Source organism: Phacochoerus africanus, chromosome 4 (genome assembly GCF_016906955.1).
Source record: "Phacochoerus africanus isolate WHEZ1 chromosome 4, ROS_Pafr_v1, whole genome shotgun sequence".
Classification (NCBI taxonomy): Eukaryota; Metazoa; Chordata; class Mammalia; order Artiodactyla; family Suidae; genus Phacochoerus; species Phacochoerus africanus.
In genome coordinates this window covers 31,676,668-31,691,988 of record NC_062547.1, presented here as the reverse complement: position 1 = coordinate 31,691,988, position 15,321 = coordinate 31,676,668, and the positions used below count along the sequence as shown (strand labels likewise).

The 15,321-nt window shown below is 44.3% G+C and overlaps 1 protein-coding gene and 1 long non-coding RNA gene across 6 annotated transcripts in view; one reads left to right on the top strand and one right to left on the bottom strand.

Annotated features, from left to right (window-relative positions):
- The window catches only part of MPPED2 (metallophosphoesterase domain containing 2), a 182,687-nt gene that overhangs the window by 17,511 nt on the left and 149,855 nt on the right, over positions 1-15,321 (bottom strand). The gene's annotated exons all lie outside the window — the stretch shown is intronic.
- On the top strand, positions 1,176-3,482 carry LOC125125280 (uncharacterized). The gene is made up of 2 exons (XR_007134402.1): positions 1,176-1,520; positions 3,211-3,482. It is a non-coding gene; the product is annotated as an uncharacterized LOC125125280 (long non-coding RNA).

Genomic DNA, 15,321 nt, shown 5'->3' with positions numbered 1-15,321 from the left:
GTTACAGCATCTGCCTGGCCCTCCCAAGCATACCTGCCTTTAATCTTATAAACAAGTTCACAGCAGGAAGAGGAAGACTTTCAATCCATTTCCTTCTCATAGGGCTGTGAGGGAGACTATTCCCAGCTGTCATGCAGAGAGCCTGATGGGGGGCGGGGAGGACAGACAGCAGGACTTCTGTCTCGGTGGGCAGGTGGGCAGGTAAAGGGGACTTCTGGTCTGTCATGGCGCTTCCACGTGCGGCTCTTTGTTTTGCAGCTGAGGAAATCAGAGGACCAGGTACCAGAGCGCCCTGACCAGAGGATGGGCCTTGAACTGAGCAGCCCTCAAAGGGACCTGCATTGATTGATATCTAATCCCCAGCAGGGAGAATTCTTCAAAGAGGGACATCACAGCTGAGTTTGAAAGAAAAAGGGAGGCTCAAATAGATGGAGAGAAGTAGAGAAAGAAAAGCAGTATTCATCTTTTTTTTTTCCCCCAATAATTTTTACTGCGGTAAAATACATAAAACATAAAATGTAATAGTCTAACCATTGCAAGTTTATAATCAGTGGCATGAAGTATATGCACAATGTTGTACAACCACCACTACGCTCCATCTCCTGAACTTTTTCATCATCTCTGATAGAAGCTCTGTACCCACTGACTACAGCTCCCATCCCTTTTTCCCCCAGCCCCGTGGCAACCACCATCCTACCTTCTGTCTCCATGAATACGACTACTCCAGATGCCCCCAGCTAAGTGGGATCTTAGCAAATTTGTCTTTGGGGTCTGGCTTATTTTGTTTAGCATATAATATGTTCAAGATTCATCCATCTGGAGCATGTGTCAGAAATTCACCCTTTTTAGAGCTGAACAATATTCCACCCTATGGATACACAACATTCATTTTTTTTTCATCTAAGGTTTCTGAAAGTCTGGGATGCGCCAGGCACCGAGCTTGGTTATAAGGCACCATGGACGATACGTCTGAACCCCTTTCTTCAGGAAGTGCACAGGTAAGGGGTCAGAAGCCTGGAGCATGGGATCAGCCTGGCCCTCCTCGGGCATTTAATCATTCAGCAGACATGACCAGGATGCCTGTTATAAGCCAGGTTCTGGCAAGGAAGCTCCTGGGAATATAAAACTGAACAGCTTCCAGCATAAACACACAGCTCGCCATTTCACTCGTAAAGCTGCCCTGGACAGAAGTCTTTAAATGCTGGCTTTCATTCCTAAGTAACCTAATTTCCGAGGAGCCTGGGGAACATGAGAATGACCTGAGAATGAATCCAGCAATTCCAAGTGCAGACCTGCCAGGTGGTAACCTGCAGCATAGCTGGCAGGACTTGAAGGGGAGGTCGCCTTCCTCATCCTCCTGCACACTCCCTAGGAAGGGTCTGCAGTTAATGCCGGGACCACCAACCACAGAACCACATCCTACTGGAGAAAGAGTCTGCGAGGGCAGCGTGTGTCATGTGCCTGGCTGGCTCTAAAGCACGGGACCAACAGGACAGGGGAGGAGGCAGGAAGACTGCCAGGTACTCAGCATCTGCCCCACCCCACACCGTAGACACGTCACAGGATCCTAGGTGGAAGAGGGTCTTTTCTATCTTAGGTTTCCCAAAAGAGTAAGGAAGAGGAAAGGTGGGTTTAGGATTCGTTGGATTTGATCTTGTTTCACAGTGAACGCTTTAAGAATTGACGTTAACAGACAGGAATGGAACCTCTGTCTCCAAAGACAGGATAATATAATATTTTATGATATTTAGTTTAGAATGTGTCTGTGTGAGCGTGTGGTTACACATTTACTTGGTTGATGCTGGTTTCTTTATATACAACTTTATGTTTTGGGAAACCAGGGGGATATAACCTGGGGAGGACTGTACTGGGAAGAAAGCCTGCCTCTGAAAACACAGAACCAAAGAGAAATAAGTGATAAACAGACCATAAACTACTAGGCAGTCATTCACTAAACATGACAAGGAGGAATGGAAGTTCAATGACTTTGACTTTGGTCTGGTTCACCATCATATCCCTAGCACCTGGCAGGGATGCTTATGTATCTGTCACCTGAACTAAGAATGAGTGTTCATGAAGAGTTTGTAACTTCATAAGAACATGTGCATTCCTTGATGGCCAGTGGAAGAGTCACTGTGCAGATCGGCATGAATGCAAGTAGAAAGAAACAGACCAAGATGCTGAGTGGTTATTATCTCAGGGGCGGGAAAAGAATTAGGGGTGCTGATTGTCCTTCCTTCTATCTGTCTATTATTCTCTACTTTTTTTCTATTCTGACCATGTTATCATTTGGAAAAATTTTCATCCAGCGTGATCTCCATACAGTCAAATGCAAGTCAGAAGAGAGAGAGCTGGAGAATTCATTATCTGCTTAGACTGCAAAGCAACTTCTTCCAGAGGGTGAAGAAACTGGTGGGTCTGGGGGACTTGAGCACAGGCAGCTGATGCAGGGTTTTCTTTCTTTCTTTCTTTTTTTTTTTTTTTAGTGATTTAAAACTATAGGGTTTTCTTTCTTTCTCTCTTCCTCCCTACTTCCTTTTGTGGGGACAGAAAGGCATCGAGCAGCAGAGTGTTTTATTTATTTAAGTAATTCATTGCACGTTTACTGAGCACCGGCTACATGCCTGATTGCCGGTGGTGGGTCATCTGACATTTTTCTGAAGAACTTTAGTTTAACGGTAGATAATATTATATAACTGTATAGCATTCTGTTCTTTACAAATAATTGTCAGGTTTATTAGCTTGAAACAGCCCCGAGCAGTGGGCAAGGTGTTGATTATAGAGAAATGGTAATTTTAGTAACTTGCCCAGGGTCACCTACAGCTGAGGTGGCATGGTCATAATTCTGTAGTCCAGTAATTTCAGAGGCAGGGTTAAAAGTTTGACAGATCTGGGTTCAAATTCTGACTGCTTTGCCCTCAGCCATGTGACCTGGGGCAAGTTCATCCGTCTGATCTCAGTTTTCTCATCCATACAGTGGCAATCGGAGGACCAACGACACAGGTTTGTTGTGAGGATTGAATGTGATGGTACATGCAATGCCTTTAGCCCAGTGTGTGCCCCTTATGAGGAATTCATGGTTAGCTCTTGTTGTCATCATCATTCTGAATGTTGATATCATTGTAAATATTAGGTTCGCCTACCCTTTGGTTTTGTCTTCTACTTTTTTTCTTCATACTCCCACAAAGTGCCCTCTTTCTCCCTTTGTAGATCCCCAAGAACTGAGTGGATCTATCCTGAAACAGTGAGTGACAGCATCTGGATACAGGTGGACCAGCTTCCGATAACGAAGGGGGGGGGCACTGACCTGGCCTTAGAAGACATGGGCACTGGCCTTGGCTCTTCCCACTGACTTGCTACATAACCTTGAGCAAGCGACCTCCCTGATCTCCTGCTTCCTTAACTGTGCATGGGGGATAAAAGTTCCTATGGAATGTGCAAGCTTGTCAAACAAATGCCTGCATAAACGAGTTGCAACTGTATGTAAAGTGCCTTCTGATGAAGTATCTTCTAATTCCCATGTCACGGGCTGTCCGGGTTGCCTGTTGGTGCTGTTTGCAGAGCTTGGAGACGCCAGAAATCGTGACAAGTAGGTCAGATGTAAGTTAAAGGGCTGGCCTCCATTTATCTACCATTTTGGCTCTAAATGACCAGTTTCAGTCCAGACCGATTTAGGAAAGTGAGAAAACTGTGACTGCAAACTGGCAGGACGCACAATCAGAGGAATGAGTGAGACGCTTAAGCTGCCCCTTCAATTCAGAGGTTAAAGGCAGCAGACAGACCCCAGTGCCTGCCTCTCTGTGTGCCAGCCAACCATATATTATTAATTGGGCTCAGCAAACATTATTGAGCACCTTCTACTACTGCAAGGCTCTGGCAAGGCCTCCAGGGATCTCAGTACAGAGCAAGACCATCCCAACCTGCCATCTGGTTGGGCTAACAAGAAAGTCACAGGCAAAACTGCTCTCCTCGTCTCTGTCCATTAAAATTCGACTGAGCCCTTAAGGCTCAACTCATATTTCCCCTAAGAAGCTTTCCCTGATCCCCCTTGGCGCTTTCTTTAATCATCATTTGTGGAATTTTTCCTACGCTGCATTATTCTTGGCTGGTGTGTATACATGTGTGTGTGTTTAACGTATTTCCTACCTCATTTCAACAAGCATGTGAGACAAAGATTTGTTAGGAATGTCTCTATATTCCCCAACGGATGGCAAGCCATGCTCTATTTGTATTCGGGTCCCTGAGACCTAGTACAATGCTCGGTACATGATAGATGTCAAAAAAATATTTATAGTAATGAAAAAAACAAGAAGAGTTTAGAATAAGTGCCCAAGAGAGTGATCGAGATAATACGTGTGTGGGGGGAGGGGGGTTGGGGGGAGTAGAATGGGGCAAGACAGATAATAGTTTAGGTTTTTAAAAATCAAAGGCCATTTAAAAATAGTGGATTATTTATCTCACAGATGAGTGCTGCCCAATACAACAGTCACGGTGTGGCTATTGAACCCTGGGAATGTGGCTAATCTGAATCAACAGGTACCTTACATGTGAAATACATATGTATTTTGGACACTGCCCAATAAAAAGGGATGGAAAATAATCATAATTTTATATTGGTTACATGTTTAAATAACAACATTTTGGATATAAACAACATATATTATTAAAATGAATTTTACATTTTTTTTTCCTAACGAAGCTACCAGCAAAGTAAAATTACATAGTGGTGCGTGTTATTTACATTTATATCGGACAATACTGGCACAAGCCACACAAATATTTGTACTATGATTCGGTAACCCCTATTTAGGGATGATATCCTAATGGGATAATCCAAAATCAAGCATAAATGCTATGCACGAAGTTGTTCATGGCAGAGTGATTTATAAGAGTAAAATATTGGAGGCAAGTGTATCCAAAACTCGGTATAAATAAGAGTGGCTAAGAAAACCAGACAGGAGTTCCCGTCGTGGCGCAGTGGTTAACGAATCCGACTAGGAACCATGAGGTTGCGGGTTCGGTCCCTGCCCTTGCTCAGTGGGTTAATGATCCGGCGTTGCCGTGAGCTGTGGTGTAGGTCGCAGACTCGGCTTGGATCCCGCGTTGCTGTGGCTCTGGCGTACCTCTAGCCTGGGAACCTCCATATGCCGCGGGAGCGGCCCAAGAAATAGCAACAACAACAACAACAACAACAACAACAACAAAAGACAAAAATAAAAAAAAAAAAGAAAACCAGACAATTGTGTATGGTGAGATGACCATCTGAAGGAGGTTACACCTAAGCTCTCCTGGGATGAGCAGTGTCTGGGAAAAATGCGAAAAAAAACAAGAAAGCAATTTTTTTTCTTTTTCTCTCTTTTTTTCTTTTTGGTCTTTTCAGGGCCATACCCAAAGCATATGGAATTTCCCAGGCTAGGGGTCAAATTGGAGCTTCAGCTGCCAGCCTATGCAACAGCCACAGCAAGGCAGGATCTAAGCCAAGTCTGAGACCTACACCACAGCTTATGGCAATACCAGATCCTTAACCCACTGAGCCAGGCCAGGGATCAAACCAGTGTCTTCATGGATACTATCTGGTTTCATTCCTGCTGAGCCACAACTGGAACTCCTAATTTTTTTTTTTTTTCTTTTTATGGCTGCTCCTGTGGCATATGGAAGTTTCTGGGCTAGAGGTTGAACTGGAGCTGCAGCTTCAGACTTATGCCACAGCCATAGCAACACTGGATCTGAGCCATATCTGCAACCTATGCCACAGCTTGTGGCAACACCAGATTCTCAACCCTCGGAGTGAGGCCAGGTATCAAACCTGCATCCTCATGGACACTATGTTAGGTTCTTAACTTCTTGGGCCACAACAGGAATTCCAAGAAAGCTTTTCTTTTGGTGAGAATGGTATGGCTTTTTCCTCAGTCTCCCAAGCTTTCTTGGATTTTTGCGATAAAAGGCAGAATGGAGACAGCATCTCTGATGAACTTCCAGTCCACAGTTGGCTTAAAGAGGAACTGCAAAGTGCTTAACAGCCTGGCTCTGGAGTCAGATCTATGTCTGAACCAGTGCTAACAGCTCCTGCTGCGCCTCTCTGAGTCTTAGTCCTGCTGCGCCTCTCTGAGTCTTAGTTTGCCCATCTGTAGAATGGAAATAATTACAGTATCTACCTCATCAATACATGTCTGAGAAAATTAAGTAAAACAATCGATGTAAAGTTCTTTGAGGGGTGCTTTGTACACAATAAGCGGTAAATAAATGTTGACTTTATTATTATTGTTAAAGATGAGAGGAGGAGCTGATCAGGGTGGCAAAGCAGAGGGTGGAAACTGCATGCTCTTAACACCCCATTCAAGTTGGACTGGACTTATTTCCCATTTCTAGAACCTTTTATGGCCATTTGCTCGTAGAATTTACTCAGCCAAGGTTTCATCTTCAATTTTTAATGCCTTGAAGGATGATGAAATTATAAATGTTCTATATAATGTGAGAGTGAAATAATTTAACCAGAGAATTATTTAGGTCTGCTCTCACTCAGCAGCATAACTCTTATAAAAGCCAGACCGTACTCTCATCTCAAATTCCACTCTCCCCCAGCATATTATTCCTTTAGTTCCAATCTACCTGAAATATTAAACACACTTTATCAACCTCCAGGTGACCTCCCATTAGTCAAAAACAAAACCAGGTCAATTGTTTTGTTGTTTCTTAAAGAACTGTCTACGAAGCCAAGAAACCCAGAAAAAGAAGCATTTCATTTTTCTGAGGCTCAGCCCTGCTCATTCTCTAATGAGAGACTAAGCAAGTTTGTGGGAAAACAGACTCTGTTTATAAATAGAACACTGTTCAAGGTTTTCTAGAGGTGTCTGCTAAAAATAAAGAGGGTTACAGTTTACTTCTTCATAGCTTTCAAAACAAAACAAAACACAAAAGCCTGAGCTTAACTAAATGTGTTCTATTTTGAAAGGTATCTTTATGTGAGTCAGGCTTGATTTCTTGAAATGAAATCCCCCAGAAATTAGATTTCCTATGTTTATACAAGGTGTGCCTATGTAAAGTAATGACACCTCGGCGTTTTTCATTTTCAGACACCATAGCGTTGTGTTGTGTTTTGTTTTAAACACCTGCCCCAGAATGCATATGATTGAGTGTTATACGTCCATCCCACAAAACTCTCACACCGTTTTTTGAAAACCGCTCACTTAGAGGAGTACAGTAACCACTGCCACGTATACGTGCCAGGTTATCTGTACATGAATTGACAGCATTACTTTGAAGATGAACCCACTGGTCCCCAAATTGTGAACAGACCGTCCCAAACTGTCTAGGTTGCCTGGTTGGAACGTAAGTGTCATGTTGTGGAAGCAATGCCACGTTCCCAGGCAAGACCCCAGGAGCCAAGCTAATTCATATGATGACAAATAGACAATGACAGAGATAATGCTCAGGACTCTCGCACTGCTTAGGACAATGTGAACTTGGAAAAAAAGCCTGCTTTTCAGCTCTGGATGCTAGGGACCCCTTTCTCCCGGCCCTGCTAGAATGGGGGCTCTCCAGCCACCGCTTCCCTGGTGGCTCTGGGGCCAGGGGCAGAGACTACAAGTTGGACAGAAAGGAACTGAGGTTTCCTGGTGTAACTTTCCAGGGCAGTATTTCCCATACTACGTCCAACAGATCTCATCAGCTAAGAGTGTCCTGGATCACAAAGGAGCCTACAGTTAAGTAAGTTTGAGAAGTGCTATTGCATTTCCCCTCCACTTTGGGGCTGTAAAGTGAACACTGCCATAGGAAAGCTCTGAGAAGCCATGCAGCAGAGAAATATGTTTCACTTTACATAACTGAACATGTTCCAAACCTATTAGGAACCTGTCCCACTTTTTTCTATGATGCCTATTAATAATAGCTAACATTTATTTAAAGCTTATGATGTGGCAGGTACTGTTCTAAGCACTTTATGCACGTGGAATCATTTAACGCCGACACAGCTAGAGGCTAAGAATTATGTTATTTTATGGATGTGGAAACCGAGGCAAAGAGAGGTGGCAGATTGCCGAAGTCACACAGAGACCCATGTCTAATGTGCATGCCAAATAACCCTGGAAACCAATCTCCCCGAAAGTCCTTTCAGGAACACTGTCCAAGGGACAGGTCCAGGCTGCCTCAGATGGCCTGTCGCCACTTTCTTCCTTCTTTTTTTTTTTTTTAAGGACCTCTCTTGCAGCATATGGAGGGTCCCAGGCTAGGGGTTGAATAGGAGCTGTAGCTGCCAGCCTACTCCACAGCCAGCAACACCAGATCCGAGCGGCATCTGCGACCTAAGCCACAGCTTGCAGCAATGCTGGAATCTTCAACTCACTCAGCGAGGCCAGGGATTGAACTCTCCTCGTGGATACTAATTGAGTTCTTAACCCACTGAGTCACGACGGGAACCCCTCCACCCCTTTCCTTTCTTGCATTAGTCCCTCACTCTCATGTCCCAGCCCAGGAGCTTTTAAAACTGGATTTGAAAATTTTCTAAGGGTTACAAGTTTCCTTTTTGCAACAAAGTCTAACAATGGGTCTTTCAAAAGAGAGCCACACACTTCAGAGGAAATCAGGTTTACTTTCTCCTCACATGTTAGTTTCCTATTGCTGCTATAACAAGTTGCTGCCCACTGAAAAACCACACTCATTTATTATCTAACTGTTCTGGAAGTCAAAAGTCCAAAATCATTCTCCTATGACTAAAATCAAGGTATTGGCAGGGCTGGATTTTTTTTGAAACTCCAGGGGAGAATCCATTTCTTGGCCTTCTCCAGCTTCTAGAGGCCACCTACTTCTTTGGTTCTCGGCTCTGTATCACTCGGACCTCTGCTTCTGCAGTCACGTCTTCTCTCACTAGGACCTTCCTGCCTCTCCTCATAAGGACCCTTGTGATGACACTGAGCCCACTGAGATAAGCCAGGATCCTCTCCCCACCTCACAGTCCTTGATACAATCATATCTACAAAATCAACTTTGCTTTTGTGAGGTGACATTCACAAGTTTGGGGGTTGATGGTGTGCACATCTGTAGGGAGGCCTTAGTCTGCCTCCCATACTGGCCCTACACTGGGGACCGGACCTGGGATTTGCAGGGGGTGCAAGGGAGGGATTGGATATTCCTTAGGGTCCCCCAGCTCCCACTACAGGGGAAGGGGGAAGAGACAAGGTCATGGGGCATCTCCCTTCCTCTCCTGCCCCCTTTACCATCACCAGCTCAGCTCTGATGGCTGCTGAACAGCAAAGGAGAGATGAGAAAGGAAGGCAGAGCTGTACTTCCCAAACAGGGGGCATGGTTCTCTGCTGGGAACACCTGCATCCATAAATCATCCTGGTTTATCATTCTGGAGCAATAATTTTCCTTAAAGATATTGCCTTTTTTGTTGTTGTTGTTTTGATTTTTTTTTTTTGCTTTTTTTTTTAGGGCTGCACCTGCGGCATATAGAAATTCCCAGGCCAGGAGTCGACTTGGAGCTACAGCTGCTGGCCTACACCACAGCCACAGCAGCGCCAGATCTGAGCTGTGTATGTGACCCACACCACAGCTCACGGCAATGCCAGATCTTAACCAACTAAGTGAGGCCAGGGATTGAACCCACAACCTCATGGTTCCTAGTTGGATTTGTTTCTGCTGCGCCACAACGGGATCTTCAAAGATGCTGAGATTTTTAAAATTAAAATCACTTTTTTTCACTATATATATATATATAAATCACTCTATATATAAAATATCACTTTTTTCACTATATATAATATAAATAATCACTTTTTTCACTATATATATATATATAAAATCACTTTTATATTCTGCTTAAAAACAACACTTTTTAACTCTTCCTGGTTGAGAGGGTATGAGATAACACCATCTACTCCTAATGGTTAATAGGGTATTTAAATAAATTAATACCTATGAAGTGCATGGATCAGTGCCCGTCGCATAGGAGGCTGTCAGTAAAGTGTTAGCATTCAATTTGCCTGTTACTCCACTACCAAAACAATTACACAGTCACCTGCCAGGGGCTTTCAATACATTACTACCTCCTTGTAGCTTTACGACAACCCTATGAGATATGACTGTTATTTTTTCTGTCTTACAGACGATCTGATGAGGTGAGGTGTACAGTGTTTAAATCACTTGGTAGGATCACATGGAAAATTCAGGATCCCAACTTTGCCTCCAGAGCTCGAAATTTCAGCCTCTCCATTTCTCCTTCAAATTCGCTGCTTGGGTCCCCCTGGGGCCAGCAAATCATGGCACGACTACAAATTAAATCAGAGTTAACAGAGCTTCTGCGTGAGTTCCTAAGGGGCTCTTGTTTGTAGGCTCCCTGAGATATTAATTCTGCAAAGAACACACTTCCACATACTTCCTTGCTGGGGCCAGTGTTTCAGAGAGTGAGGGAACCAGAACTGGTGTCCTTTACTCTCAGTTGACACACCATCTCCTGTGTGAAACGGCCACAGCCTTTAGCACGTCAAATACCTTCTTCTCAACGCCTTTAGTGAACACTATCAAGCATGGTGCTGCCTGTCTTTTTCAACAATTAGAGATTTCCAAGAGTCTGAGTTTTGCTGGCTTTTCCTAAAACAGAAAACTTTGAGCCAGCAGTCAATCACAGTGATCTGCATTTGGGAGAATACCCAGCATACACATATTTGTGCTGCTTTTGAGGACTGTGGCTAAGCACACCACAGGAGAAAGAGGGAAAGATGTATTTCTCCAAAACTTCATAATGGTGAAGGGTAGGAAGCTTTCGAGCTCAGAAGCAGAGATGCCTGCCCATCACTCCTCTCACTTCCTTAAACTGGATTCTCTCTTGGTTTTGTGAGAACTGACTGCGGGGGTGGGGTGGGGGGGGTGACTTTCCAGCTCTGCCTCTACAACCACTGTCAAACTCTCCATGTTAAGCCACATGGGATCAGTCTGTAGGTGGCACATAGTTCCTGTTCTGGTTCAGCAGAAATACACCTGACTTGTATCCATGAGGATGTAACTTTAATCTCTGGCCTCCCTCAGTGTGTTAAGGGTCTGGCGTTGCCATGAGCTGTGGTGTAGGTCGCAGATGCAGCAAGGATCCCGTGTGGCTAGGGATGAGGTCTCGGGTCAGCCTGTCTATAAACCACATGTTTTTCCCCTGACAAGATACAGGGCAGAGTTGCTCAGGAAGGCATGTCCAGTGCAGCACATGTTTAGCAGGCAGGAACCAAGAGACCTTGGGTTTTAAAGCTGCCTCTGAATTATAAGCTGTTCTGTCACCGGAGTTAAGTGGCTAAACCCCTCCACACAGCTGTTTCTTCATCTGCCCATCAGTAGGAAGAGAGCTGAGGTTCAGCTTATTTTTTCTCCACTAACTGACAATGTAAACCGCCAACCTGAGAGCACAGAACTTGGTATATCAATTATGTCTTTCTTGAGTGTCTGTCTCACTCTCTCATCTGTCAGTCTAGGAGAGGAGGCATTTTTGTCTGTGCTGTATTTCCAGTGGTGCCTGTCCCTTCTTGGGTACTTGAGAACTATTACGGAATGCAAGAACAAATTCTGGAGAGGGAGCAGGGTCTCACAGGGGTTTTTAAACTTTAGAGTGCATCAGACTCACCCGGAAGGCTCATTTCCAAGTTCCGTAGTAGGTCTAGGGTGGGGCCTGAGAATGTGTCTTTCCCAACAAGGTCCCAGGTGCTGCTGGTGATGGTGTTTCTGGTAAAGAGCTGGCTTTGGTGGCAAACTTCTTTGTTCACATCCTGGCTGTTCACTTCCTTCACCTCTCTGCTCATCAGCTTCCTCGCTTGTAAAAATGCAGATACTGACAAAACCTACCTCGTATGATTTCTGTATGTAAAACACTTTTACCAGGACCTGGTATTTCATAAAAGCAATGTCCGCTATTATGATGGGCAAGTTTTCCTTTCCTGCTTTGATGGTGTAGTCTGTGTTTCTATTAGCTCTTCCAACAACGAAATGAGTATGTACAATTTGGAAATCCTGGCTGTCACCTCAATAGTTCTGGACGCTACGGGAGATCAGCTTTTTTCCCCATTAAGATCTCCATGGATTTGGGCCTGTGCTGAGTAACAGAAAGAGATTTCTCGCTGCATCAGTCAGGGTACCTTTAGACTTTTAAGATATACCGTATTTCCTAAACCAGGCAACATCTAGGTTCCAGTGATAAAGAAAAAGGTCACCTTCTGCCTGGAGAGTGTGACCATGATAGTTACACTTGGGATGGTCAAGGCCACGATGGGCAGCCCCTTTCTGAGACCGCCTGGGCTGGCTGTGGAAAGTTCAGAGAGCCTCCTCTATTTAAGCTGAAGGAAATGAGCAGTGAAACAAATTAAAACAACCATCAGATTTAAGTGGCCTCTATCAGGAAATTAACTTTAATGGATATTGTCATCACCAGGCCTACCTCAGAGGTGCCGGGTTCCGCAGTGTTGGGATGCAATAAAAAACCAGGCCTAACCACTGAGTTACCCTCCCACATCTCAGAAGAGATCTTCTTTTTACGACCTTATGTTGGCTTTAATACGTTCCTTTCCCTGTTCATTCAAGCTCTTCTATGATTCTATTAAACTGATTACATACCTTTGCAAATGATTGCACAGCTTACCTGGGATGGAAGCTCAAATGGGGACTGAGAAGGAGCCCTTTTTTGGTCTTATTTTATTTTTTTGGCCACACCTATGGCATGTAGAATAGAAGTTCCCAGGCCAGGGATAGAACCTGTCCCACAGCAGTGAAAATGCTGTATCCTTAATCGCTAGGCCACCTGGGAACCCCTTTTGGTCATTTTCTCTTAAGTGATACCTGAAAAAGTCTCTGTTCTCCATCTCATTGTTGAGGGTGCTCAGAAAGAACTGTCCTCTGTTTCTAGGTCCTTTCCTTGGAGGAGAGTAAGACCCTGCCTTGTTAACCCAGGTACGTGATGTGGGGCTCTTCCCAATCCACACTCACTTGAATTCCAGCCTGAGTCCATTCTCCAGCCTTCCTCTCCCCAGCTGGCCTAGGAGCAACCTTCCCTCTTTACTCAAAACACCTCTGGAGTCTGCACTGAAATTCAGGCCTGGGGTTCAGCTGGCGTCTTTACTTGCTACTTCCCAGGATCAAGCGGTCAAGATCAAGTATCAAGAACAGCACAAGGGAATCTGACCTCATGGGAAAATCTCTGACCTGTTAACAAAATGGGCCTCCGAGGTCAAGGAGCAGGAATCTGACAGAACTGACTGTCCTGGCCACCCAGTCCATCTGATAAGCAGCACAGGATGGGTGAAAGCACATACTCTGGACCCGTATAACTGGGTTTGAATCTTTGTTCACCACTCGTTAGCTGGGTGAACTTCAGCACGATTCCTTGGGCCACAGTGTCTTCATCGGTAAAGCTGGAATAATAGTTTTTCTATTTATCATCAGGGATTATCAGGAAGCTTAGTTCGACTACGTAAAAGAGTCAGAATGGTGCCTGACACACACAAAGTGTTAGGTATTTGTTAGGAAGAAAATGTCCTGAGTCCTGCTATGTGTCAGAAAGGACCAAGAAATGGCTCTTGTTTTTACTGGACTTCGTGGTCTGGTAAAGAAGACAGACTTGGGAAGAAGTAGGTGGTACAAGTGTGTATGGCGTGATGAACTCTAGTAGAAGGATACATAGAAAAGCTTCCTTTTATTAAGTATCTATTAGGTGCTGTCTACACCTGTCTTCCATTTAATCCTTCTAAGAGTTCTGCAAGATAGGAATGATAGTCTCAAGTTACCTATAAAGAATAAGACTAAGAAAGTTTAAGGGACCCCATAGCCACAGCCAAGTGGCTGAGCTGGAATTTGGATGCAGTGGTGTTCGACCTCAAAGTGTAATGCTCTTTCTCCTGACAAGATAAAGGCATGAGATGCTAGGAAACCATGTGCCATGTGCCATGTGTCATGCGCCCCAGAAAAATCAGGTGGAGCCAGAAGGCGGGAGACTAGTTTTTCTCAACCCACAGAAAACCATGTGACCTTGGAGCAGTTACTGCTTTACTTTGTGCTGCAGCTTCTTCAGGTGGAAGACAGCACTCATCTATGTCTAGCCAGGTAGAGTTAGTGTGAGATCAACGGAGATAACCCAGGTGGCCCTGAGAAGCATCTGGAATGGGAGAGAAAAGAAGGATGCTCCCACTTGAAACCTCAGAGCACCACATCCGTAACAGAAATGACCTGCCGCCCTATGTTTCTTGAGCTGCTGCCATGTGGTCCTCTCTCCTGATCCAGGCTTGCAGCTCCCTGAGAGCAGGGGCGGCATCCCCACCCCCTCTTCCTTATAATCTCGAAGCATCTGCATCTCTGTTAGACACAGAGAAAGAACACACTAACCACTTGTTAAGGAACAGAACTCCAGCAAGGAAGAAAGATTTAGGCAGAAAGTGACCACATGGGTCTAAGGACTCACAGAAGGACAAAGGGTTTGGTGGAACAAGTCAAGTAAGACTAAAACAAATAAACTGAGAAAGGAATATGGGCCTGTTCTGAAACATCCCGAGTTCACGTAAACTCAGGTTAGGCCCTTGTACTTCCAGAGTCAGAAAAGAACAAACTCTTGAAACCCCTAAAGGTTTGCCAATCACTAATTATGTGGCAATTATTCTATTTTGGGCTTTTGATAATGAGATCTGGGAAGTGTCTTAATTACCCAAAATTATGAAAATAATTTCCAACTTGACTCTAGGGCTAGTTTTACTCCACTTAGGAAGAAAAATATAAATGAATGTACATGGGGTTATTTTTTATTAAGAAATAGTCTGAATGTGCTGGAACTCTAGGCCCCTATTGTAAATACAAGTCTCTAGCATCCCAGCATTTTAATGTCTGACATTTCAGGCACATCTGAAGTGTTACTAGTATGTTCAACAGATGGCTGGTGGATTTTGGTAATTACCACTAAAAAGATGGCTATAAAAAAGCGATCTCTTTCAACTATGGTGCCCTAGGAATCCCCGTCACTGACAAAGGAGGTGATTAATACCCTGGGCTCAAAGGCAGGGCCTAGGATATAGTATAGAAGCAGGAGTGGAGAGGCTAAGAGGAAACAGTGAGCTTATTATATCAGATGTGCTTTTCCTCATTAACTGCCACCTACACCCAGGTAAAAGGAATTTCCTCAGATGGTAATGCATCCTATCTGGATATACTTTTATAATTTAGAAGCTGTTCTGGGGATGTCATGAGGGAAGAGTGTTTAGTGTGGAAGGTAAAAACACAACTCTTTTTTTTTTTTTTGTCTTTTTTCATGGGAGCTCCTGCAGCATATGGAGGTTCCCAGGACAGGGGTCAAACTGGAGCTGTAGCCGT